The sequence below is a fragment of the Triturus cristatus genome, chromosome 6 (genome assembly GCF_964204655.1).
Source record: "Triturus cristatus chromosome 6, aTriCri1.1, whole genome shotgun sequence".
NCBI classification, from domain to species: Eukaryota; Metazoa; Chordata; class Amphibia; order Caudata; family Salamandridae; genus Triturus; species Triturus cristatus.
Window position 1 is genome coordinate 89066688 of NC_140589.1, and position 27588 is coordinate 89094275.

General features: G+C 45.5%; 1 long non-coding RNA gene across 1 annotated transcript in view; it reads left to right on the forward strand.

Annotated features, from left to right (window-relative positions):
* Nucleotides 1-27588, forward strand: part of LOC146813807 (uncharacterized) — a 271688-nt gene that overhangs the window by 189542 nt on the left and 54558 nt on the right. The window contains exon 2 of the long non-coding RNA XR_014962447.1: nt 16265-16469. This is a non-coding gene — a long non-coding RNA (uncharacterized LOC146813807). The remainder of the gene's footprint in view (nt 1-16264; nt 16470-27588) is intronic.

Below are 27588 nucleotides of genomic sequence, written 5' to 3' on the forward strand. Positions count from 1 at the left end.
AGGATGATATTTACAGAGGCATCACATAATGACAAACCCACTTTCAGTTATCCAACCCATCGCCAATGACAAGGCAAAAATCCAGCATTCTTGCTCGAACAGGCCGGACGGGCCCATCATAAAAGACCTCAACCCAAATCAATAATTAGGCCATAAGGCCATAAAAGGAAGGAGCAGAAACAGATGAGGAGCAAGATAGAGGGGTGTGTGCGTGTGCCATAGAATCAATAATGTCCTGCTCTTTGATCTCTATCTGACCAGCTGCTTAACAAGGTACTGGCTCAACAAGTTTAGCCTCGGGCAACAGGGTCAGTTGACTCAGGTCAAACAGGAGTCACCACGAACTCAAGCAAAGGTGTACAAGTCCCTAGAGGCTCGCTTGGCCACAGTCATCCTGTAGTCATTAGCCTATGTGAGGGCAACCACAAATTGGCGGTTATGCACAAAATGAAACCCAAGGGTGCAGACTAGATCGTTAAATACACAGTGAATCCATCGGTGTAGCATGACGAAAACGCTTACGCATACCGCACTTGTCAGTCGCGGTTCGCTGATACCAAAATCATCACGATACGACAACCTTCATTGAATGGGTTCAGAATTCACGGAACCACAGACCCTCCTTTTGCCCTTACATAGGCAATAACCTAAACTCACGTCAATCTGAGTCCAGGTCTATATTCATCAGATCATTGAGATGTTGCTGTAGCATCATCCTGGTACTTAGTAACTCCCTCTGGACAGGTCTCCTCGAACACGAGGTACCAAAAAGGCCACAGATAGCAGGAGCACACTGTATACAAAGACAGAAAAGGAAAAGGATAGCTAATACCGTCCCAATGACCATCAGAATCTTCCATTCCCAGGTGGATAACAATCTCCAGAACCATCCCATTAACGACCAATCTCCTTCGTCCACATGTACGGACTCGGAGAGCTTATGTAGCTTGGAGATGGCTTGGAAAACTGTCGGAGCGTTGTCTGGAATGAAAACACAACAGCTTGATTGGATCAATTTACAGACCCCTCCTCTATCTGCAAGTATGACATCTAACGCAACTCTGTTCTGAAGAGTCATAAGGCGATCCGCCTGGAGCTCAGCAGTCAAGTTACTAAGGGCGCCGGCAGTCTCGACTATGGTGGACTCAACTACTCTCGTCAATTGCCGTATGTTCCTGCTGTTAACCATAGGTCCCCAAAACGGCAGAAAACCCTTCAAGAAATCTCCCAATTCTTGTCCTGCGGTATCTTCCTTTCTGAAGACACCTCTAACGACTCTCATCTTGTGGTAATCTGCCGCAGCTGTAAATGTAGGAGGTAACAAGAACGAGACAAAACATGTGCCCGAGAAATCAGGGGGCAACCATGTATACGCTCTGTCATGGCAAATGAAGTAGGTACCCTTAGCTGCTAGAAACGGTGGGGAAGTCTGGGATGCAAATACATATGTCTCAATGCAAACACTCTTCCCTAACTGAGCTCTAGGATTCTTGCAATTACCTTGCAGACAGTAATGACCCTGATGGGGTACTATCCAAATCGGAGAGGATCTCTTCGCTCGCTGGTTCCCACTCAGACCAGCTACATATCCAGTAACGTTCCATCCAATATACGCTAGTGTCTCATCTCTCGGGATAGTCTCATAAGAACCTTTTCCTCTAATCATGTCGACTATTCCCTTGACCAGAGCACTATTCTTCGGATTATCCTTCACAGAACATAGGGGGTTAACTTCACGGGCATAAATGAACATTGTTCTGTATGCCCACACAGAACCATTGTAGCTAAATGGCAGGACCAGGTAAGGAATACCTTCATCGGTAGTATGGGGCATAAGGCCACACACCCAACAATTAGTTGTGTTCACTACTAGCTGGTGTTGGTGCAGAAGCTGAACAAAGGAATTATTAGCGAATTCCATTCTCCTAATGGACTCATGTTCGGGCAGAGGGTGAAAAGAATGCGAAGAAACAGTAGGAGGAGGCATGGGTTGTGCAGTGGGCATGAATGTTACTTGAATAGAGAATGTCACATATCCAATTAAAAACATCATTAAACTAAACAGTATAAACAGACATAAAATTAAAAAACATTTTCTACTCATTATTATACACATTTCGTTCTTGAAGCTCATTCTTTTAGTAGGTCTCTCCATCCCAAAAACTCCATCCTCTAATCGTGCTGCTCACGGCGGATGGGTGTTCTGTGCTAAGGAATGCGCTAGTCGGTCCAGGGAACGCCCTTAGACCAACCAGAACCGTCGACCTAACGTCTTCGGCTTGCACTCCAAGGACTTGGCACCGCGACCCTACAGCTGAACCCGGATGGTGGTTCGAAAAACAAAAATCAAAATAGTTTCTCGGAGGGGAGCTAACCTTAAAAGAATAGCAAAGAAGGAACTTAATTTGTTATTTGTCCCGCGACTCTTGGTCGCAAATTATAACGCTCTTTGCCAGGCAATGTCTGTTCTCGGAAAAGTATCTCAGGTTTAACAGTGTTCAAACGGTTCGATGGAGGCACAGCTTCTTGAAGAAGATTATCGCTTTCTGGCTCAGTGTTTGTTCCAATCAAACGGGCATCGCTGAAAGGCAGAAAACGAGGCACGGTCTCAGTCTCAGAATCAGGAAGTCCTTTTTGGACCCACCGGTCGTACGGCAGAGACAAAGGGGCCCTCTTACAATGTACGCCGTGAATCCAGTTCTTTTTACCGTGCACTCGTACCGCAGAACGGGTAGATAATAACACCAGGTAAGGTCCTGTCCAGCGGGGCTGCTCGTTCTTGGTTCGCTGAAAATTCTTCACGAGCACCCACGCGCCAGGTCCAATGGTGTGCCCTGGATCTTCAGAAACCTGTGACAAAGTATCATGAACCTGTTGATGCAGAACACGCAATTTAGCCGTCAATTCGTACAGGTAGTCAAGCAATACAGGGTGTTCTATCTCACTAAATTTTGTCGGCCGCGGCACTCCCCAAATATTTGCCGGGCGACCAAACACAACCTCATAAGGACTCAGACCCATTCGCGAATTCAGTCATTCTTGTGGACAGAAGGGCTAACGGCAAAGCATCAGGCCATTGTAGACCAGAGCTCGCTTGAATTGTGGCCAATTTCAATTTTAACGTGCCATTGTAGCACTCAACTAGACCAGCTGACTGGGGATGATTGGCAGCGTGGAACTTCTGCCGGATTCCTAACCCATCACACACTCTCTTCATCACTTGACCCACAAATTCACTCCCATTGTCACTCCAGACCATTCTCGGCAACCCATACCTAGGGAAAAATTCCTTAATAAGGGCTTTAGCTGTGGACAAGGCAGTATTGTCCTTCAAAGGGTAGGCTTCCACCCATCTAGAAAAAGTGCAAACAACCACTAAGACATACTTCAGGTTGTTGCACCTCTCCATGTGGATGAAATCTAACTGCAAAGCCTCAAACGGATACGTGGGAGGAGCAAAATGACCAGCTGGAGTTGGAGTTCCCTTACCAGGATTGTACATCAAACAAACCATACAGTTCTTGACCAAATTCTCTGCACACTTAGGAATTCCAGCATTTTGCCATACTGGGGCCAACAACTTACAAATCCCTTTCACACTGATATGGGCCATTCCATGTGCTATCGTAACCACTGGAAGTACATACGCATCAGGCAACAACCATCGCTGATGCTCTGACAGCTCAACCCAACAACCATTCGAGTCCAATTTACCCTTGCTTTCTCTGCATTCATTCAACTCTTTCTCTGTAGCTTCAGCTTGGATGGATTTCACACTCTCAATTGTATCTTCACACATACTTCTATCTGGAATCCATGTCGCCGAACCCGCAACATACATTCGACTCATCACATCTCTCGCAGTCTCTTTCGCGACTTCATCTGCAAACGCATTACCACGACCAACATCATCCGTGACTTTCTTATGCGCACTGCATTTCACGATCGCAACTTGCAACGGTAGAGTAAGAGATTCAAGAAATTCATTCACCAATTGACCATGTTGGATCTTGGTCCCATGCGAAGTCAGAAACCCACGTTCTCTCCACAATCGTCCAAAGCTAAGAGCAACACTGAACGCATACTGGCTGTCAGTGTACACAGTCACTCTATTCCTTTTCGACAACACACACGCTCTTGTCAATGCAATCAACTCTGCCGCTTGTGCTGAATTATGTGGGATACGAGCAGCTTCAACAATCGTATGCAAAGTCGTAACCGCATATGCCACAGTAGTATCACCATTCGGAAGCTTGAAGCACGAACCATCAACCCATAAAGTACCATAACATTCTGCAAGAGGAGTGTCCCTAAGGTCTATACTCCCTTTCGTTTCTTCCTCAGTCCTAAGTAAACAATCATGATGTTCGGTATCATCTATCTCAGTTGAGATCGGCAACAACGTGGCTGGGTTCAACGTGTTGCATCTCTTTATATGTATATGACTTGCTAACAAGGTCAATTCGTTACCTGAAAACTGAGCACTAGTTAAGTGCTGTGTCTTGGTACGGTTCAACAAGGTATCCACTGCATGTGGAACCATCACGATCAGTGTATTGTCCATCACCAAACCAGCAGACTGTCGGATTGAAACAGCCGCTGCCGCTGTAGCTCTCAAACAACTCGGCAACGCTCTAGCTACCGGATCCAAAGTCGACGAAAAATAAGCACATGGACGTTGCTTATCGCCAAACTGTTGAGTCAAAACTGACAATGCACATCCCTCTCTCTCGTGGACATACAATGTGAAGGGTTTACTGTAATCTGGAGTACCCAACACAGGAGCCGAACACAGCGCATCACGCAATTCTGAAAAACTCTTCTGACATTCGCCCAGTCCAAGGAATAGGATTCGGGGTATCCTTAACAGTAAGAGCTATCAAAGGTTTTGCAAGCAACGAAAAATTAGGAATCCACTGTCTCCAGTACGATGTAATACCTAGAAACGCACGCACTTCTCTCTGTGTCGTAGGCACACTCATTTTCGCAATCGCTTGAATTCTTTCTTGGGTCAATCTTCTTCCCTCCTTCGATAAGAGGTGACCTAAGTAGGTAACTTCTTGTCGGCAATACTGCAACTTCGAAAGAGAAACCTTATGATGGAAATCAGACAAGTGACGTAACAACGACAGAGTAGCCTCTCTACAAGTCTCTTCATTGTCAGCAGCAACTAAAAGATCATCAACATACTGAATAAGGGCAGCACCATCAGGTAAAACCAACAAATCAAGTTGCGTCTTCAAGGCTTGACTATAGATCGATGGACTCTCACAATAGCCTTGAGGAGCGCGTTTTTACCGGAAACTTCGGCCTCCTAAAGAGAAGCCAAAAATATCTCTACTCTCCATGGCAATTGGGATGCTGAAGAAAGCATTCTACAAATCAATCACCGAAAACCACGTGGCTGTGGCCGGAATCAAAGTCAGTAAAGCGGTGATATCAGGCACAACAGGGAATTGCGGAACAACGATCTTGTTCACCTCGCGAAGATCGATCACAAACCTATACAGGAGGCTGAGAAGAATCGGTTCTTTTCAGAACAGGGAAAACCGGACTATTGCACACATTACCTCTCGTTTCCTCAATCACACCTTTCTCAATCAGATCAGAGATGATCGCCAAGAGTGCTCTTTCACCATCACTTGAGATACGATACTGTGGAATGCGTGGCAATCTAGCATTCGCCTTCAATGTCACAACATATGGCGGAATCTGCAAAAGACCCACATCATTAGGACCAGTAGCCCAAAGAGAATCAGGAAGAGAAGACAATTCAGCTGGAAGTTGGTCTTTAGCCAAATACATCGGAGAGATCACTCTCTTTCCCAATGTAAGCTGTACTCCTGAAGGAGAACAATAAAGCGTTGCATACAATCTCTTCAACAAGGTCAATCCCAACAAGTTCTCACCACAACCTGTCGTCAAAATGAGGGGTGCTTGGAATTCACAAGGTCCGACAGAAAGAGACAAAGGACTAGAAATCGGATTTCTAACAGGGGCGCCAGAAAAACCTACTGAAACATTTGTTAAGCCAGACAAAGGTGCGCCAGGGAGTTTAGAGTGCATGATAGAACTCTTCGCAGCACCAGTATCCAACAGAAAAGGCTCTGACACACCTGATGCAATCACTTCAACATAAGGTCCACTCTGATCTACTGGAACTGAAACGACTCCCTCTCTTTGTCTGTGGCTGTCCTAATAATCATTACCTTCCTCACCTCTCCTTCAACGTAATAATCGTCCACATAATACTGAGCCGTCCTACCAGACGTGCCATTCTGTTGATCAAAACAATTCATCGAATTCTGCGGAGGCAAGGAACGCGCAATCCGAGACATACCACGTCCTTGACCTCGCGGAGCTTGTTGAACACCTCGACCTCTCATACCAGAAACACCATTCGTGCGCTGTAATAAAATCGGGCAACTATTCTTGAAGTGACCCTCTTCTTTGCAATATGCACACTGATTAGGGCCTACAGGAAAACGCTGTTGAGAAGACTCGAACCTTTGCGAGTTTCTCTGATATTGTTGGGGTTGCTGATAATCACACTGGGTATTGCAAGGCGGGTATGCTCGCTGCAAAAGAACCTTAGTCTTCAATTCTTTAGTCTTTTTATCCGCTTTCTCTATCTCATCCTTATTTCTATTCTCATAGTACTGGGCAGTAGCCAATATCTGTGCTGACGAAGAAACAGCCCAGGCACTTTCAGAATCCTTCAACCTATTGCACAACTCGGGAAGCAAATTATGCACAAACTTGTCAACGAACAACCTTTGACCACCTTCTGTACTCATGTCTTGACCACTGTGGTCTGCAAATGTCTCTTCAAATCGAGTGAAAAAGTCGGACACAGTTTCGTCTTTCTTCTGCTTGCATGCAGACAACTTGTCCCAATTGACACGCATAGCAGGCATCAAGGTCTTCATATAATCAATAATTCTACCAGGGAGATCAGCAATCACATTCTCGGGTGTATCACCACCTATTTGTCTTTCATCTGCAGTTCTAAGATTATTCCATGTATCACCTAATTCCTGCGCATGATCCGTATGACGAATCTTACTCCATATAGGCTGTGGAACAATATTCCCAAATAACATATCTATATCAGCCAAATTCATAATACATGAACCCGCAGTTTGAGATAGCTCCTTATAAAACCCCGCAGGATTTTTACGTGGATCAGGCAGAGTCTGATTTAGAGCGAGGACTTCGGCACGCTTCCATGGAACATGCACCCAAACGCGCTGGAAATGTGGCAGAACAGGTGGATTAGCTTGCGCATCACCAGGTCTCCAAACGGGAGGAACCTCACGCATCAGATATTGACGCGCCTTTCTCCTAACTGAAGAATCAGGCTCAAATAACGACCTAGAAGGAGACTCACTCCTAAACGACAACAATGTCGCGACTGCTCTTTCAACATCAAGACCCACTATAGTTCCTTTCGCAAACTCGGACCGCACACGGAACAACTCAGGCGGAGTCTGCCCTACCTCACTATCTTCCCACTGTTCACGAAGGAAAGAACACATCATATCAAATACGTATCTCTGTTTCGGTGCTTCCCATTGATGGAAAACATCCATAACACCCTCAAGATCATAGTGCGAAGGAAAGGTAACCCATTTACGCGCCAAGTGATCCAACACTGTCCGTTCATCAGGACCAGGCAATTGACTACGCAATTGCTTACGCTTAGGCTATTTGGTTTTAGGTTTAAACCTATAATAACTGATAAAACCCCACCGAAAGGAAAATAGCCATCACTGGTGTAATCATATAAACACTGAAAAAACACCTTTGCAACCACAAACTAAGTGCCATTCAAAGATGGAAAAGATGAGTGAAAGAGTCATTTTTATTTCGTCCTTAAGGGGCCAATACAATGTAACTTTTTTATACAAGGTAGTATCCAGAGAGACTGGGCTAATATTATTCTGCTTGAATTTTGTTGTTTAGGGATGTCACTGAAACATTGTCTCTTCTTCCTTCTGCATTTTTTAGGTTTGTGGTCTTTGGTCTAAAGATATAGGACCCGATTCACAGAACTAACTTAAGACAAAATCCTAAACTTACTACCATTTTGGTATTCACAGAAGGCACTTACTCATTTTGGTATTCACAGAAGACACTTACTCACTTCGGTATTCACAGAAGTTAGGAGTCCTAACTTTAGGACTCCTAAATGCCTTCTGTGAATACCGAAAGTCTTAAAATTAGGATTTTTCTCAGTTTAGGAGTCCTAAAGTTAGGACTCCTAACTTTACTACCACTAAACTGAGAAAAATCCTAATTTTAAGGCTTTCAGTATTCACAGAAGGCATTTAGGAGTCCTAAAGTTAGGAGTCCTAACTTTACTACTACTAAATTGAGAAAAAGCCTAATTTTAAGACTTTCGGTATTCACAGAAGGCATTTAGGAGTCCTAAAGTTAGGAGTCCTAACTATACTACTACTAAACTGCGAAAAATCCTAATTTTAAGACTTTCGGTATTCACAGAAGGCATTTAGGAGTCCTAAAGTTAGGACTCCTAACTTCTGTGAATACCGAAATGAGTAAGTTCCTTCTGTGAATACCAAAATGAGTAAGTGCCTTCTGTGAATACCAAAATGGTAGTAAGTTTAGGATTTTGTCTTAAGTTAGTTCTGTGAATCGGGCCCGCAGTGTTTAGATGCATTTTTAGGTCTTATTTAGTTATTTTATAAACTGTAGAGAATTGGGAAATATCAAAATCCTATTTGAAATCTTGGCTAAATTTGACTTCACTGATAGGTGAAATGGCTGGATTAATTAGAATCTTTCCTAATATGTAGCATCACATTTACCCACAGACAGAGAATGGGTGAAGTCCTTTGATACATCTGTCCCCCTTTCTAGTGAGTCAGTATTGATTGTAAGTGAATTGCCAAACAGCCCAGTTTTCAAACATTCAATGCAAGATGTAGTGACAGGTATGTGTGAAACGAATGTTGTCACCAAGCATCTGAGATAGTGGTGAAAACATGATACCAGGCGTTTGGTAAACATGGAACAGTGTCATTTGGAATGCTGCTGTAAAAAGTTCCTACCAAGTTCAATTAAGATTTGAGTGATATTGTTTGTATTTGCAGTAATTCAGCTACGTATATGAACAAGTTGTATGATGGCCTGTCAAAATCGATACCTGAGCTGAAGTGCTTCCCTGTAAGATATCCTTGTCACTTGCTAGAGTGTATGCTGAAAGCATCTTTACAATATTCAGAGTTAATGAAGAATGCTATTGACTTAGTAGTCCATTCTGGTGCAGTAAAAATGTATTTTGTCCTCATATACACCCTGTGCACACACTACCTATACACATGCACTATCAGTGCAGAAAGCAAGCAATAATTAAAATTAAATTAAAATTCCATAAACACCGGAAAAACACTGTTTCTGTTGTTTTTAATGGCGCAAAAATGTGTAACCACTGATAACCACTGTTTTTTAAGGTATTGAAAAAACTGAAAAAACCCCACCAGAATTTACCAAAAATAGAAACTGAGTAGCAGACGAAGGAGGTGGCAAAGACGGCGGCCCTTGAGAAGGCTGCGCCGAAGCAGTAGTAGCCAGTAGAGGGAGAGCTGGCTGTTGAGGAACCACTAGAGGTAAAACAACCGGGGGTTTGCGCAACTACAAGTGGCGGAGGTGCGGTAGCACTCTGAGCATAAGGGGGTGGTGAACTTAATAGATGTGACATTAAAGGATCTTTCGCAAGATCTTTCTTTTCTTCTTGCTGTTGAGTCGGCAAAGCTGGATAACATTTGTCTACCGCTAATTGACGTTGCCTAAACATCGGTTTGCTTTCTTGTTCTTCCTCATTATCCCTAAACTGTATAGCAGCTTGCACCATCGACATACCTTGTGCACGCTTATTTCGTTTCGCTAACTTAATTTCCTTCTGTTTGGCTTCCTTTCGCCAAAGGCGGAAAGAGTCAAACATTGCCGGCCGGGCTTTCTTTTTGAAGAGTCTAACTTCTAAATTATCTAAAATCTCCGTGTCATAACTACCATATTGGGGCCATTTTAGGACACCATCCTTCCTAGTATACCTAATCCATACATCATTATACGTGATGGGGCCCACGCCGTGTTTTAAATAGAGCTCATAGGTCGGAGTTCCAATCGGAGGCACCGGACACGAGTCCTCCAATCGGGAATCCCTATTACAACCATAACAAAATATCTTTCCAAGTCTGCTAAGACCAGGCATCTTCGCTCACTAGTCTAGCTTCAAACTTCAAGGGAATATCAAAACGATAGCCTCGTGAATACACGAGTCCCTCGGCTTTGGGGCCTGCAGGTACCAAATCAAAGCGATCCCGAAGGATACCAAAACAAACTAAGGACTGGGAGACGCTCCACTCATACTTAACTGAAATATCGATGACGTCGCCAGAAGACCCGTCTATCATCCCGCTTTACAAGTCATCAAAGGGCTCCAAGACAGGGCGACAGTCAGGGCAGCAGTCCTTTGTAGCCGTCGGAATGCGGGGAACTTCGCAGCAAAGACTTTCGGACCACAACGACATACAGGGGTTGATGAAGTGGTAGGCCTCCCTCCAGAATTTTCACACGAAGCTCCTCACGATCTTCAGGCTTGGACCGGTACCGCTGAAGTGGCCCTACGTTGGGCGCCAACTGAAGAACTGGGATTTAAACCCAGCGGCGCAGGGGACACGCCCGAAGTCTTCGGGTCCACCTGTCTTAGAGTACAGAGACACGGGATTCTTCTGTTGACATCAAAGATCAATTTTATTAGCTGCAGCCAGTAACAGAGGTCCTAGAAGTACAACACAGTGTATGTTCTCAGGAGACTGCTCAACCTAATAGAGCGGAGCATCGTCTTTTATGCCAAAAACCACGTTCCTGGCTAGCATCAATTACTCACAAATTTGACCAATCAGAGGATGATATTTACAGAGGCATCACATAACGACAAACCCACTTTCAGTTATCCAACCCATCGCCAATGACGAGGCAAAAATCCAGCATTCTTGCTCGAACAGGCCGGACGGGCCCATCATAAAAGACCTCAACCCAAATCAATAATTAGGCCATAAGGCCATAAAAGGAAGGAGCAGAAACAGATGAGGAGCAAGATAGAGGGGTGTGTGCGTGTGCCATAGAATCAATAATGTCCTGCTCTTTGATCTCTATCCGACCAACTGCTTAACAAGGTACTGGCTCAACAAGGTTAGCTTCGGGCAACAGGGTCAGTTGACTCAGGTCAAACAGGAGTCACCACAAACTCAATCTAAGGCGTACGCGTCCCTAGAGGCTCGCTTGGCCACAGTCATCCTGTAGTCATTAGCCTATGTGAGGGCAACCACAAAATGGCGGTTATGCACAAAATTAAACCCAAGGGTGCAGACTAGATCGTCAAATACACAGTGAATCCATCGGTGTAGCATGACGAAAACGCTTACGCATACCACACTTGTCAGTCGAGGTTCGCTGATACCAAAATCATCACGATACGACAACCTTTATTGAATGGGTTCAGAATTCACGGAACCACAAGGTATACTATGATGGTTTTTAAATTCACTCACTCCTTTTTTTTGTTTGGGCCCCCACTTAGTTTAGAAGTGCATCCCTGTCTCCAGGTGCATGCCCGCCCTCTATCAAACACGGTTTTTAGAGGGCGAGGACTGGCAGATGATGAAGCATGACACCTGGTGGTGTGTGATGCCAGTCCGTCAATTTTTGTGATTTGCCCCCACTAGTTTGGGCATCTCTTATATACAACTAGGAACGGTCCTTTCTGTGGTTCAAGGCAATGGATGTTACCAGACAGTCATGTCCCCCCGGTTGTCACTATGGCCCTTGGCCCTGCCCATATCAGTGCGAAGGGAATATGCAAGTTACTAGAGCCAGCATGGTATAATGAAAAAATACCCCTATATTCTGACCGAGTGGTTAAGTCATGTATGATCTGCCTTATGCACAATCCAGGAAAAGGTACAGTTACCCCCGCTGGTGGCTTCTCCCCTCCTACGTTTCCTTTTGAAGCCATCCAGATGGATTATATCCACATGGACAGGTGTGCGAATTTGAAATATGTCCTTGTAGTGGTCTGTGCCTTCAGCAGGTGGGTGGAGGCCTACCCCACTAAGGATTGCACAGCTATTACAACGGCTAAAGTTTTGTTGAAAGAATACTTTCCCCGATTTGCGTTGCCCTGTTTGATTTGGAGTGACAATGGCCAACATTTTACAGCCAATGTGGTCCAGTTTGTGTGTTCCGGGCTTGGTGTCAGACAAAAGTTTTATGCTGCTAATCACCCCCAGTCAGACGGTTTGGTGGAGAAATACAATGGGGTACTTAAATAAAAAATGTCCAAAATAGTGGCGGAAACAGATGTTACCTGGGTAGATGCCCTACCCCTTGCTCTCTTGTCAGTAAGGACGACTGCCCACTCAAGGATAGGATTATCTCCCTACAAATTGGTATTCTGTAGACCAGCTAATGTATGGGGCGTACCAACGCCAAAGAAATTGTCTGATGTTGAGTTCCCAGTATTGACTGATTACCTATACCAGTTAACCGATTCCTTTCGCACTCTTTATCATCAGGTACACGCTGCTATCCCCGACAAGAGCAAAGGCCCGGGTCACACCATTCAACCAGGTGACTGGGCGGTGATCCGAAATTTTCAGCGTACCAAGTGTCTGGAGCCCCGTTGGTCGCACCCCTCACAGGTTCTTCTGGCCACCCGCACTTCTGTAAAAGTCGAAGGAAGAAAGAACTGGATACATGCTACCCACTGTAAGAGGGTGCCTCTCCCCCTCCCGTACGACCAATGGGTGAAAGAAGGACTACCGGATTGCGACACAAAAGTAGTACCAACCTTTGTCCCTTTCAGTGATGCTCAGTTTCATTACACCACTACGGAAGCCGAAACTGATCAAATCTTAGGAGGGCCAGTCATCCCTCCTCTGCAGGATCAGAGGAAGGAACAAGAAGCTCTCTTTCCAGACCACTCCATACCTTCTTCCACTCGCTACAACTGAAGACCAAGAAAAGGGGCTGGCCCTTGACTCTGACTGGTGTCTATAGGCTGTAGGGCTGTGATATCTCCGGCTGTGACCGGTGCTGGTATGCTGGACCAAAGGGACGTCCATAGGACTCTTGGTATCCACATTCAGTGAAGCAACCACCAATCACAGACAGCCGCTAGTGACAACAGGCAGTGCATAATGGCGGCAATCCGAGGATCTGAAGCGCACAAGAAATATGTCAAACCTCTGAACAATAAATGTTTCCTTTCCACGATAGTTATACCTTTTGCTCTCCTCATCCTGCTGGTTGTGGGCTGGCTTCTGTTGCTGACCTCTCCCCCAGCTCCTCTGGCTACGACACCGACACCTGCGGAACATCTCCACGCCACCTTGTCACCCCATGAACTACCATGACGCCTGGAATTCATGAACAATACTTTTGTACAACTATTACACCAGCATCAGCTTGTGATTAATACTTCGAACTGTTGGGTATGTGGGCTCATGCCGCACTCTATGACACATACTGTCCCCTATTTCGTCTATCTGTTTTCTGTTTTTGGGTCCTGTCTGGCTTGGAGGATGCTTGTCACTGATGCATATATGATCAATGGAACAACGAGCTCCATCATTGGTGATTTTTATGACACTTTCACCCAAAACAGAACAGGCAATGTCAGTAATCCTTTCTGCCCTACTACGACATCTGACATCTTGAACATCTCTCGTGCTGAGCGTAATGAGATGGTTGTGTTAAACACTTCGAGTAGAATAATCTTTTCTCGCTTTCGGTCCAGACGCAAAGTTCCCACCAAATTGCAGTCTTTCAACGTGATCAGCACGCATTGCCAGGTGTGCCTGAAAGGATTGGGGACCCGGGAGGTAGAAGTCAGTGACTGCGCAATAGTCAGTACACTGAATATTACCTCACCACCACTCCTAATCACTTCTCCAAATACATATTTTGTTTGTGGATAGTCTCTTTATACCTGGCTTCCAGGAAATTGGTCTGGTGTGTGTTATTTGGCCTTTCTTCTTCCCCCTACCTTTACTGATGTTGGGACGCATCACTTGACCAATCCCCACCTCCACCATCGTACACCTAGTGGAGTAATTGAAGCCGATGACACTGCAGGACAGGAGGCGGGGGACTTCTTCAAAGGGTTCCTACCGTTCTTGGGTCCTATGGTCAACAGCCGCAACATACGACACCTTACCCGAGTGGTGGAGGCAACCATTAATGAAACAGCAGGGGCGTTGGGCAACATCACCGCGGAGCTACAGGTGGACCGCCTGATGACGCTACAACATCGAATGGTGCTTGACATCATCCTTGCTGACCGTGGTGGTGTATGTAAACTGATCAGCTCCAGCTGCTGCATTTACATACCTGATAGCGCTCCATCAGTCTTTGCAAGCTATCCAACGTCTGCATAAACTTTCCTCGGAGATTCATCAACAGCAAGATGACTGGTCCCTCACAGGCTGGATTTGGGGCCTTCTTTCCACATGGGGATGGGGGATCCTCATTTTTCTTGCCTTGGGAATAGCAGTCATCATCTCGTGCTGCCTGTGTGTACAGTGCTTGCCTATGCGTTGTGCTATGTGTGCACAAGCCCTTAAAAGTTCCCCGGTCAGTACACATGACACCAACGTAAGGATAATGCTTTAACAAGAGATTGGCGACCTAATGCAGATAGACATTTCCTAAAAACATGTTTTGCCACTCAATGGCAAAAGGAGGGTCTGAAGAAAATGAGTTTTCACTAGGTTCCATTATTTTCCCTACATTCCTCCATTCCTTGCCATCTCGTGACAAAACCCTGCCTACAGCCTACATTTCTGCTGACGCTCAAAACTATTGCATACCCAAGTCCCCCTGTTCTTTGCAGGTAGCCAATTCATCGACAGAAAGCCATGAGACACCTACGCCCTGTGTAAACAAACTCGTTTTTCATCTTCTGCTTCCTGCTTGGTAAACGTCCTTGACACCGTGATCAGGTTATCTGGACAATGGTCTGAATGCCGAGCTTTGATCAGGTTGATTGAACAATGGTATGAATACGGAGCCTTGATCAGGATGATTGAACAATGGACTGAATGCCGAGCCTTGATCAGGTCATCAACTACAAACACCGCCCTGATTGAACAATGGACTAAATGCCAAAAGAGTGGGGTAAAATGTATATAAGGCTTGTACGCTGCGGAGTAAAGCAGCAGCCTCCTGGGTTTTGTCTCTGACGAGCTTGGGACTCTGTTCCATAGCCCAGGCTATTGTAATAAAGGTGGTTCTCTCTGCAGACGAAGGTTTCCGGGTCTACTTTGTTATATAAGGAGGGCAAGAGTAGACTCGGGTGATTCCCGCACCGCCAAGTCCTCACTCCTCCTTGGGGTGAGCTTTTCTTGGTTCTACACCAGGGTGGGGGGGGGGCTGAGCAGTTTGCCAGGGCCAGTTTCTGCTCCCAGTCCGGCCCTGCCAATATGTCACGCAGTTCAGCAAGTCACCGTGCTGAGCTGCGCTGTGTGACAGGGAAAGGGCAGAAATGCACTGTTTTAACATCCTGCCTTTTCCCAGTGCTGGCGCGAAATATGCTCCCTAGTGGCAACGGAATCATTTTTGCATCATTGTGCAAGGGTGCCTGCTTTGTTAGCAGGACTGTTTTTGTGCAGGAAGAGGAGACTTCCAGCACGAAAACAATCCCTTGAGGCATTTTCCTCTTTTTATGTGTGCTGCAAAATGCAGCACACATAGAAAGAGTAAAAACGAGAGGAGAAATTAAGATATTTCTCCTCGCTGTTCCTCCCCTGGTAATGCAAAGCAGTTTTGACACATTCTCATCTCTACCACTTATGGTAAATCGGGGAATTCACCAAAATCCATGGGCGTTGCACGGGAAGGCTCATGCAACACCCATGGAATGCCTCCCTGGGGCAGAGTAACGCAACACAGCGATTTGCACTGCATTGCTTTACTCTGGATTTTATCAAGGTACTCAGGGGCACCCAAGGTGGCCTTGCGTGACTTGACAAATCACATGTTGAGGGCTGTGTCGCTTTTGCATCCCATTGCATGGTGCAAAAGTGACGCAATCCTTTGATAAACTGGTTTGATGTGGTGAGCAAATAAATGATGGATTTAGGCCCAGATCTCTGACTGGAGAGTGAGTGTTTGACATTGTTTAGCATTCCGTTCATAAATTGTTCTTTTTGCATTTTCTGTGCTCGCCATGCCACAGGCTTCAAGCTACCCTGACTGATGAGGGGTGAAACCCCGAAACTGGTCCTAGGATGCTTGGTTCCGGTCCAGGGAGGACCTGCCCTGGCAGTTCGGACTGTTCCCATGGGGAGCAGGGTAAAGACTGATTTGCATATGGCTGGGACTGAACTGGAATGGTGTGGTGAGCAACAAAACAATGGATTTAGGCCAGATCTCCGACTGGGGTGAGTGGTTGACATTGTTAGCATTCCGTCTATCAATTGTTCTTTTTTCAGTTGACTAATATTGGCCACCATAGGGTTACATCGTGCCGATGAGAAACACTGACACATAGGATGACGTTGTGTAACCCCCATAGGATATCATGGCAGTTTAGACTAACACTGATGGCCATACAATAACTTTGTGCCAATTTCATACCTCAACCTTCATAGAATAGTTTTGTGCCCTTGACTAAGATTAACCTCTTGGGTAGTATTTCACCATTGACTAACATTGATCCCTGCAGGATAACATTGGCCCCATTGACTAACATTGACCCCATAGTATAACAGTGTGCCTTTTTATTGATCATTTGACTCAGACAGACCTCATAGGATAACCTTGTGCCCTTGACTAACCTTTATCCCCGTAGGATAACGTGGTACCTTTTACTGATGTTAACCCATTAAGTGCCAGTAGCTGGATGCAACAGAATCACCTTCTTCTCTCGGCTTGCTTGCCAGAAGTAAGGGCGACTTTTTCTTTTTGCTGCAATGTCGCCTTACTTCCTAGGTAGCAATAAGTGCCAATAAGAATGTTCACACCATTGGAGGAAAAAGCCAGTGGAATAAGAAAAAAAACCTTGGCATGGTTTGAAGGTCTAGAGAAGGTAGCTGAAGGAAAATCAAACAGTAAAGCCTCTCTCGCCAGGCTGAATGAAGAAATGATCAAATCCAAGGTGGAATCTAGGTGAAGAAAGTACTCTAAAGAACAGGAAAATAGCAACAATCGTAGGCAAAAAGCAGTAGCTCTTAGAGGAGAAGAGGTACTGACAAAAGAGTTACCAGAGCGTTTGTGATGCATGGGATGGCAGGCTCATGGTCCTTAAACGGGGAAAACAGGAAGTTGAAGAGTAGCAGGAGGAGGTGATATACAAGAAAAATCCCACATACCTGCCAAGTTTCCCAAACTTAAAATTCACATTACTCGGAAAAAGTCAAATAAAAAATGCAAATATACAACTTCAATACGATATACTGTAAAACAATATCACAAAAATGTATACATAGAAAAAAACATTAGCAAAATTCAGAAATATGAATATATAAAAAATCTAGAAAAATAATGAGCATATATATACAACTTTAACAAAATTTGAAATAATATTGACAATTGTACATCCAGAAAGCATTAAACTTTGGAGGGGTTGATTTACTATTTCCACTCCGACTAAGCAGCGGTAGGGAAAGCATTGAGTTTTGAAGGGGTCATATTTACTATTCTCACTCCAACCTAAGTAATAGTAAGGAAAGTGTTGGACTTTGAAGGAGTCACATTTACTTTTGCCACTCCATCTTATGCAACAATAGGCAAAGCACTGGGCGTTGAAAAATAACTGATTTAAACATCACCATATTCACCTACAATCCACACCACTCAGTGATGCTGTCAAACACCTGGCCCTGGTGGCTGTTTTTGGCTCTTGGTTACATTAAGGCCAGATCTGTACACCTTGGCCTCTATGAAGAGGATCTGCATCAAAACCAGGCAGCACACCTAGTGATGGGTGCCCGTAGATGTGGCAGTGTCACTCTGGGCCTGTCCTCTTTACACTTGATTCATAGCAAAGGGTGCATCGTCTTCAAGTTTCTAAGTGCCATTCACTGCGCTCTGATTGGCCACTCCCCCGCATATATTCATAAATGCATCCGTGGCACCTTGGATCATCTTCTGCTCACATACTGACTACTTGTAGGTTTAAAAGCCCAGGACCCATGCACAAAAAGACTCGTTGGAGCACAATGTTTTGCATTGCACCACTACCAGCCTCCCCATGTGCAAGCATCTGCTGATCCCTCACACAACAATGGGACTGGTTGCAAAAAAGGACAAGCCACCCTACTCATTAGGTCTTACCTTCAGACATCTTTCAGATACCTGTTGTCGAAAATCGGTTGTGGACAATGACAATCATACGGTGGGCTTTGGGTCTGCCCACTGCTTGTCATTGGTTGGCTTTCTCATAAATTTAATTTGCTTGCTTCCTATTGGATGGCTTTCCCTGTTGTGTTTGGGTTTTTTCTTTCCCCAAACCAGAGCTTCTTTAGATTGGATACATTGAATCCTTTTGATTGGATGACTTGCATGCTTCCACTTCTTACTTTCTGGGTACTATTTATTTTCACTTCTGCCCTCTATGCGAGTGCCTACGCTTTCTTCCTTGTGTGATGTGTTCCCACTGAAATCCCCGTGCCCGCCCCCAATGCTTTCTGTATTGCTCCACTCTCACCTTAGTTTGTTGTTGCTTCCTCCGCCTGTCCGGTTTTAGCTGTTTTTAATCCAGTTTTTTAAATGGTTACAACTTTCTCAAACCTCTTGCTCCTCTGCTCCCACCCCCTCCGCTCCTTGGCACTTACGATTACCCACCCACTTTATCCAGCATTGCTCTTCCCACTTCACAATTGTTTTTTTTTTTTAAATAGTTTTTGGAGGGAAGCTGCACTTTGCTGCTGGCTGACTCCTTTCTAAAAAAGAATGCACTTTGGCAAACTTTTTGTACACTTTGTTTGATTTATTGCTCCAAGATGTGCGTCCTCCTTGGGAAAATAAATCAAAAAACAAAATGGCTACTGCATCGTGCACATGAGTGGTAGCCGCCGTAGCGTCATGAGGAATGTGCACACATATGTGATGAGTCATGAATCCAGATATCTGTTGCTTGGCTACTTTTCTTTTATCAAGTCTGTTTTGCATCAAAAAACAAGTATTTCTCTTTTTCTTTTTGCCGGAGCAGAACAACATTAGGAAACACGCATTTACAATGCAATCGGTCTCCCATTCGCATGCCTTCGAGCCATTGGCACTTGTCAATAACTCGGCTATTCCTCCTGCGAGTACCTGGAAGCTGAACTGACAACTCAGAATTCCCACCCAATTCGTCTACACAACATCAACCGCCCCCGGGAGCCACCCAGCCCTTCATCGAGGACTTATCTGAGCTCCTGACACAATCCTCATTATCCAACTCAAAAGATCTCTTTCTTGGGGATCTTAACCTCCATTGAAACGATACCGATCATCCCACTATCTCCCTCCTCACTAATCTACTTGAGATCAATGAACTCAAACAACTATGCCTGCCCCCGACACACACTAAAGGAGCCATCCTTGATGCCATTCTTTCCAACAAAGATCTGGCCTCCGTGACCAATATCGTCCCCATTGACTGGTCTGACCATCACCTTCTACTGTTCACCATTGCTACCACTGCAAATCTCCCCACCTCCAAAACTATCAGACCTAAGAAATTGACCAGAAATCTAAAACATATCCCCCCGGGTGTTCTTGAGTCTAAACTCCAAGCTCAACTTCTTTTCATTCCCCCCTCACAAAATGCTAATGAGCTCACTGAACACTTTAACAATACTGTCACCGGTATCCTTAACCAATTGGCCCTGTCTAAACTCAAAAACCAAATAAACCTCCCCTCCAACTCTTGGTTTAATACCGAGCTTAATAACGAAAGATGGTCACTCAGACTGTCGGAGAGAACCTGGAGACACCATCCCTCTCCCTCCCATCTTGCACTCCTCAGACGTGCTAGATCCACATACAAAAAAACACATCTTCAATGAAAAGGCATCCTTCTTCCGCACTCAACTTGATTGTGCCAAAAACAGACCTAGGGAACTCTTCAAAATCATTTGAAACCAAACTTTCCCCGCACCTCTAAATCTGATCGCCTCCTCCGTCAGATGTGAAGAAATTTCCCACTTCTTCTCGGAAAAAAATAGCCAAAATTGATCAATCCTTCCTTTCCACACAGCTCCCCTCCAACTCCCAATGCAAACCCGTCTTCATCTCTAATTCCTACTCCACATCCCCTCCACCAGTTGACCCCTTCTCTCTTCCGCCCACTACTCTACCTCTCCCCAGCGACTCTCCTCACCTACCTACTTCCTCACCCCCCCTAACCACTCCCCACACCTATCCCCTACCACATCTCCGTAAACAAACTCCCTTAACTCACAATTAAAGAATAATGCCTCCTTGCTCAACATCCTCCCCGTGACTGAGCTGGAAGTCCTTAAAATAATTGGCAATCTTAAACCGTACTCCCACACAAAAGACCACTTACCCTCCAACCTTGGCCCTGCCCGTAAGCACATCATTACCCCATTCTGGACCAAAATCATCAACACCTCTCTCTCCACGGGCTGTGTCCCCACCTCCCTTCAACTTGGACAAATCTCTCCCATAATCAAGAACCCAATTGCTGACCCCAATGGCCTAAACAATCTCCGCCCCATCACTAACCTCCCCCTTCTCTCAAAGGTCCTTGAAAAATGTTTCCTACTACAACTAGACAAACACATCAGTACTACAACCCATTCGATCCCTTTCAATCAGGCTTAAGGAAAGGCTGCAGCACCGAAACGGCAATGCTCAATGTTGTCGATGACATCCACCACTCACTTGATAATGGCGAGACTTGCCTTCTTATCCTCCTTGATCTCTCCACAGCGTTCGATACAGTCAACCATTCAGCCCTACTCAATGGGCTTAGGACCCGTTTCGGCCTTAATGGTACTGCCTACAAATGGTTTGTCTCCTACCTACAACACCGAACTCAGCAAATCAAAATTCAAAACTGTCTTTCTAACCCCACTCCTGTCTCCCTTGGAGTCCCCCAAGGATAGATTCTCTCTCCCTCCCTCTTTAACCTCTTTATGGAACCCCTCACCCTCATTCTTAAACAAGCAGGCATCAACTACCACCTCTACGCCGATGACACCCAAATCTATTACAAGACTAAAACTCATGCTGACATCTTACACCTGAACAACACCCTCACCAAGATTCAGACCTGGTTCCATTCGAGTCATCTCAAACTTAACCCTAATAAAACCGAAATCATTCTCTTCTCCCCTAAAAATAACCCTATCCCAGTTCAATCCTGGATCTCTAACCTTAACACACTCAACTGCTCACTCGCCCTGTCCAACTCCTTCAAATCTCTTGGTATTTCTATCGACAACACCCTAACCCTTAACGTCCACATCAAAAACTCTGCTAAAGTAGCCCTCTTCACTCTCCGTCACCTCAAGAAAATCAAACCCTTTATACCTACTGATAACTTTAAACTTGTAGTTCAGTCACTTGTTCTTTAACGTATTGATTATGGTAATGCCATCCTCAACGGAATCCCCAAGGTCCACCTTGCTCCAATCAAAGCTGTGTTCAACGTTGCAGCCAGGCTCATCACAGACTGCAAACGCTTCGATCATATATTCCCGGCTCTCAAATCTCTTAAATGGCTCCCCATTGAAGGCAGATCTGCCTACAAAACTGCCTGCATTACTCATAGAGTCCTCCACCAAAACACTCCGCATTACCTCTCAAAGAAACTCCACACTGCGGGCTCCACTCGACCTCTGAGAAGCACCAACACCCTACTCCTAATCCCACCAATTCATAAAAAGAAATCCACACAATCACGCTCCTTCTCTGGTAATTCCCCTATCATCTGGAATGCCCTCCCAAAAAACCTGCTCTGTAACCCCTCCTATTTCAGCTTCAAAAAAGACCTCAAAATCCACATCCTCAATTATTATTGGGGATCCTAACCTGTGACCTACACTTGATCTCCAATCACCATGTTATATTAGTCCAGTAATATTTGTCCATTTCCTGAACATCGTCTTCCTAATTACTTGAAATGTATAGCTCTTGCCCCTGTTTATCTATGTGATTTGTGTATTTTGCATGCTGTTTTCATTATCTTTTATCTACTTGTGTGCCATGTTTGGCCCAATTATTATTGGGGGTCCTAACCTGTGACCTGCACCTGATCTCCACTCACCATCTTATATTTGTCCAGTAATATTTGTCCATTTTCCGAACATCATCTACCCAATTACTTGAAGTGTATAGCTCTTGCACCTGTTTATCTACTTTGATTTGTATATTTCACATGTTGTAATTATCTTTTATCTACTTGTATGCCATGTTTGCTTTATTTTATCTTACCCATGTAAAGCGCTCTAATACCTCTGGGTCTAGCCAGCGCTATATAAAACTTTTTAAATAAATAAATAAATAAATAAATAAATAAATAAAATGGCAACGACTTTTATAAAAAATTAGAAGGCATTGCCATTTACAATACCAACGGTCCAAAGTCCGCAAAAGCAATACCCATTGCATTGCAGAGCGCGCTGTCCGTGAAGCGAGCGCTGCGCTCATTATTTAAGTTTATAAAAAGAAAAAAAAAGAAAGAGCGCGGTGTCCCTAAAGCGGGCGTTGCGCTCATTATTAAAGTTAGAAAAAAATGTTTAAAAATGAAACTGAGCGCGGTGCCCCTGAAGTGGGCGCCGCGCTCAACATCAAAGTTTTAAAAATAAAGTTTAAATTGAGTGTGGTGTCCCTGAAGCCGGTGCCACGCTCAGCATGCAAATACAAAAAAAGCAGCCACCATTGTCCCCATCAGTGTCAATAAACAAAATATTGCTCACCCAGTTATAATGCAGACCGTGTGACAAGCCAGATAAAAGGTCCAGTCCTTATGGGAGGTAACAAATGCAGACAAGGCGGTACCAAGGAGGGACTAACAAGCCTATTTATGAATCAGAAGCCAGCATTTACGAAGGACAATGGCACAAGCTAATGACAAATATGGGAGGAGAGTGGGCAGAGCATCCACTGCACACTCTATTACAGCCCGCCTCACAGTGTGAGCAGTGCATGCGTGCCTCTGCTAGGCTCGACCTCAAAACACTGGCAACGCTAAAAAGGTCGGGTAACAACAGGCGAGACCTATTGGCTTTGCCATTGCTTGTTTATATTAATGAGACAGGCGTCAGCTTGCGCCTCACTGCGATTAGCTGGACATGACCAAGGCCTGCATGGAATAGCCGATCTCCATCGCAGCATTCACGGTTGCTAGGTGCTAGCATCGCGTCCCCGGTCTCTTAAAGGAACAGGGGTCACAATGAAGTGTCACATCATGGACTGGACCTCAGGAGAGTTTGTCGTGGTTCACGGCTTTACGGTCTGCTCCTCCCAATGTACCCAGCTGGCACAAGTCCAATGTATGTTGTTGTAAACTGACGCTAACGTGAAGGTTAGCGCCTCCCTTTTGCGTTCCGTGAACATTTCATGCTTTGCAAATGCAAAAGAAGTTGCAAAGCTTATGGCCAGATGTATCAAAGGGTTTTACCCATTCTGTGTCTATAGGAAAATGTGTTCGTACCTATGGCCCTGAGGCACTCCATTGTGATTGGGAAGGGCAGGACAGTCCATTGGCCACCATTTTCCCTCACCTGGCGAGGGATCCCAATGTGTGCATTGCGATTCATATTATTAGTTAAGCATCACAAAGCCCTTTTGTGCATTGTGAATTGGACTTTGCACTGCCTTTGCAACTACAAGGTCTTGTGTGCCCTGGTTTTTCAGCTCAGACCCCCACCCCCCCTCTGGAATCAGCTGGCAGTATACTCACACTCAGTATCTTCCTTCAACGCTTGCGGGAGCGCCTTGAAGACCTGGCTTCCTGCTAGAGCAGTCTCTCCTCTTTGCAGTTAGGCCGTCTCATCCGAGTGCCAAGAAACCTACAGGTGTGCAAACACTTTAGAAGCCCACCTCCGATTCGGGAGAAGCCCAGGGCAAGGGCCGGGGGGGGGGGCTGCTGGACAACCGTGGAAAGTGGGGAAGCTTGGTTCAGTTACAGTTCAGAATTATATACAAAATGGGCTTCATGTGTGCTTTCCCAACTGCTGATACATTTTAAAATATATGTACAGTTCATTTCTTGGCACCTATGTGTTGTTGTTGATTAGAAAAAAAAAACACCTGACATCCATCAGCCTTTCCTTTTAAACTCCTTGGGGCAGATTTATAATAACTGGCGCATCCCTGCATATCAGCAGGGATGCGCCAGTTATTGTGCGCCACAGCTCCGCCACCATGGATGCGCCGCATTTACAATGCAGCGCACCGTGGGGCAAAAACGGCACAGATGCGTGACGCATCTGTGCTGTAAAAGTGGCGCATTGCTGAAGTTGCGTCGCAAGCGCGACGCAGCTCCAGCAATGCTTTGGGGGGACCTATCCTCACAATGCTGCGTCAATCCTTACGCCTGCTTCAGGCAGGCGCAGGGTTTTGACGCAGCATGGGCTCAAAAGTGACTGAGTGAATTCTTGTAGATTTCACTCAGCCACTTTTAGGAGGCGTTCCTGCGACGGAACGCCCCCACCTGCCCTGGAACGCCTAGATGTGGCGCAGGGCTTTACAATGTGACGCATCTCCCAGATGCGTCACGTTGTAAATACCCCGCAGCATGGCGCAGGATTTGCGCCACCGCTGCGTCACAAAAGTGACGCAACGGCGGCGTAAATGAGGCGCAAGGGCCTCATAAATCTGCCCCCTTGTATCCCAGCAAGATTGTCAGACAGTTCACCCTACCCAATGCTCTGACTTTGCAGTCAGAGAAAGAAAAGTAAACACCAACCTCCATGTTAAAAGAATAGGCAGCAGTTTGTCAAAAGATATAGTTTAATGTTCGACTTTTGCCTTTAAATGCATCTTTATTGCTCATTCACCTTCTGCAAGCCAGCATGGTTATTTTGGGGGTGCTGCAACCCTCCCCCACCCCCTGTGGGCAGGTGAACCTGGGGAGAAGGAGACAAGCCCTGGCATGAGCGTTCCCCCCTCTCCACAAGGAGACACCCACCTCGTGACGCACTTGGCTGCCTTGCATATGTCCCTACTTCATTTCAAAGAAAGAAAATGTCATTGCATTTAAATTTACTGCCTGGTCTGACGGGATACTATCCGACGAGTGTGACCTCCACTCCTCTAATCTGATTGGCTGACAACATGTTCCGTTTACCGCTGAAGGTTAAGGGGAGGAGGTCCACTGGGTGCGCATTCAAAGAAGCCGTCAGACACTGATTTATGGCTGACGTCATTTCATTGACTTCAGATACACCCCTCAGAGCAGATCCAGTTTTGTGGTTCATTCTTAAAATGAAATTGCCAATGCAGCGTTCTGTGACTCTGGCGCACTTGTGGGCAATATTCGCCAAGTATTCTCGAAAATATGCCTCAGAATGGACCCTCTAATGATGTATAGTTTGTGACCCCTGATCCAGGCGGTGCGTTCACCCGTTTTCTGAATAGCCCTGACATGTGGACTCTTCGTGGTCTCCGACTTTATCCTTTCCTTCTCAGCTCTAGCTTCCTGCTCGTTCCCGGCCTTTTTCTCTGGTTCTTTCATGAGTACCTCACCCTCCCGTGCGGCGCGTGTGGTTAGGGCCACCTCCACTCCGCGGCATTCCCGAGTGACCCCTACACAAGCAACATTCCGGCGCAAGGTCTGAAATCTCTCGCTCACACTGGTACTCTCCTGAGGTGACTATTGTACCTCCTTCCTACCTGGTCTCCCCAAAGCCCATCTCAGCCCCTCGATCCTACCGGGTCTGGGGGCTCAGTGGACTAATGCAGGGGCTTGGGTTCAACCTCATGGTCACAAGTTCAAATCCCAGCGGGTCCACTCAGCCTTTCATCCATCTGAGGTTGATAAAATGAGTACCATTGAGTTGGATAACAACAAACATCTGTTATTCAGCACAAAGATACCCGTAGTGGTGAATGTGCACTTTACAAATACATGTTATGTTTTGTTACGTCTAAGGGACCAGAAGGAATGACGACTCACTCCTATGCGGGTCTCCCTCCGCTGGTTGCCTATTGAAGCCAGGGTTGTGTACAAGACTGCTTGCGTCACCCATAAGGCTTCGCAATGAGTTCTGCTGAGTGCTTCCTAATTTGCCACCATAGCTCCTGTCTGACTGTTCTAGCGCTGGGAGGCCTCCGGGTAGCTAGGCGCTATATAAGACCTGAAGAATAGAATAGAATAAGAACTTACACACATCCACTCCCCATTACCTGGCGGACCAACTCAAGCTTTCGGAAGGTTCTGGAGCATCGTGAAACACCGAACGATTGCTGCTACAACCCGACCTTTAAAAGGAACGATTCCTGGCACAATCCGACTGGGGTAGCGCAAACAAAATTTGGAACTCACTACCTCCAGACCTTTGCACTACTCTCATTCTCTTTCTTTTTATACAGAGACAGAGAGCTGAGCTCTGTGCAACGTCTCTCTCTTCAATTTTATACAGAGAGCTAAGGTCTGTGCAGTGTTTCTCTCTTTCCTTTTATACAGAGAGCTAAGGTCTGTGCAGTGTCTCTCTCTTTCATACTACAGAGAGCTGACGTCTGTGCAATGTCTCTCTCTTTCATTCTAAACAGAGAGCTGAGGTCTGTGCAACGTCTCTCTTTCATAATATACAGAGAGCTGAGGTCTGTGCAACATCTCATCTCTTTCATTTTATACAGAGAGCTGAGGTCTGTGCAACGTCTCTCTTTCATTCTAAACAGAGAGCTGAGGTCTGTGCAACGTCTCTCTTTCATAATATACAGAGAGCTGAGGTCTGTGCAACGTCTCTCTCTTTCATTTTATACAGAGAGCTGAGGTCTGTGCAACGTCTCTCTTTCATAATATACAGAGAGCTGAGGTCTGTGCACCGTCTCTCTCTTTCATTTTATACAGAGAGCTGAGGTCTGTGCAACGTCTCTCTTTCATAATATACAGAGAGCTGAGGTCTGTGCAACGTCTCTCTCTTTCGTTAAATACAGAGAGCTAAGGTCTGTGCAGCGTCTCTCTCATTCTTTATATACTGAGAATGAAGGTCTGTGCAGTGTCTCTCTCTTTCATTTCATAAAGAGAGCTGAGGTCTGTGCAACGTCTCTCTTTCATAATATACAGAGAGCGGAGGTCTGTGCAACGTCTCTCTCTTTCATTATATACAGAGAGCTGATGTCTGTGCAGCGCCTCTCTCTTTCCTTTTATACAGAGAGCCAGGGTCTGTGCAGTGTCTCTCTCTTTCATAATATACAGAGAGCTAAGGTCTGTGCAGCGTCTCTCTCTTTCCTTTTATACAGAGAGCTAAGGTCTGTGCAGCGTCTCTCTTTCTTTCATAATATACAGAGAGCTGAGGTCTGTGCAGCGTCTCTCTTTCCTTTTATACAGAGAGCTAAGGTCTGTGCAGCGTCTCTCTCTCTTTCCTTTTATACAGA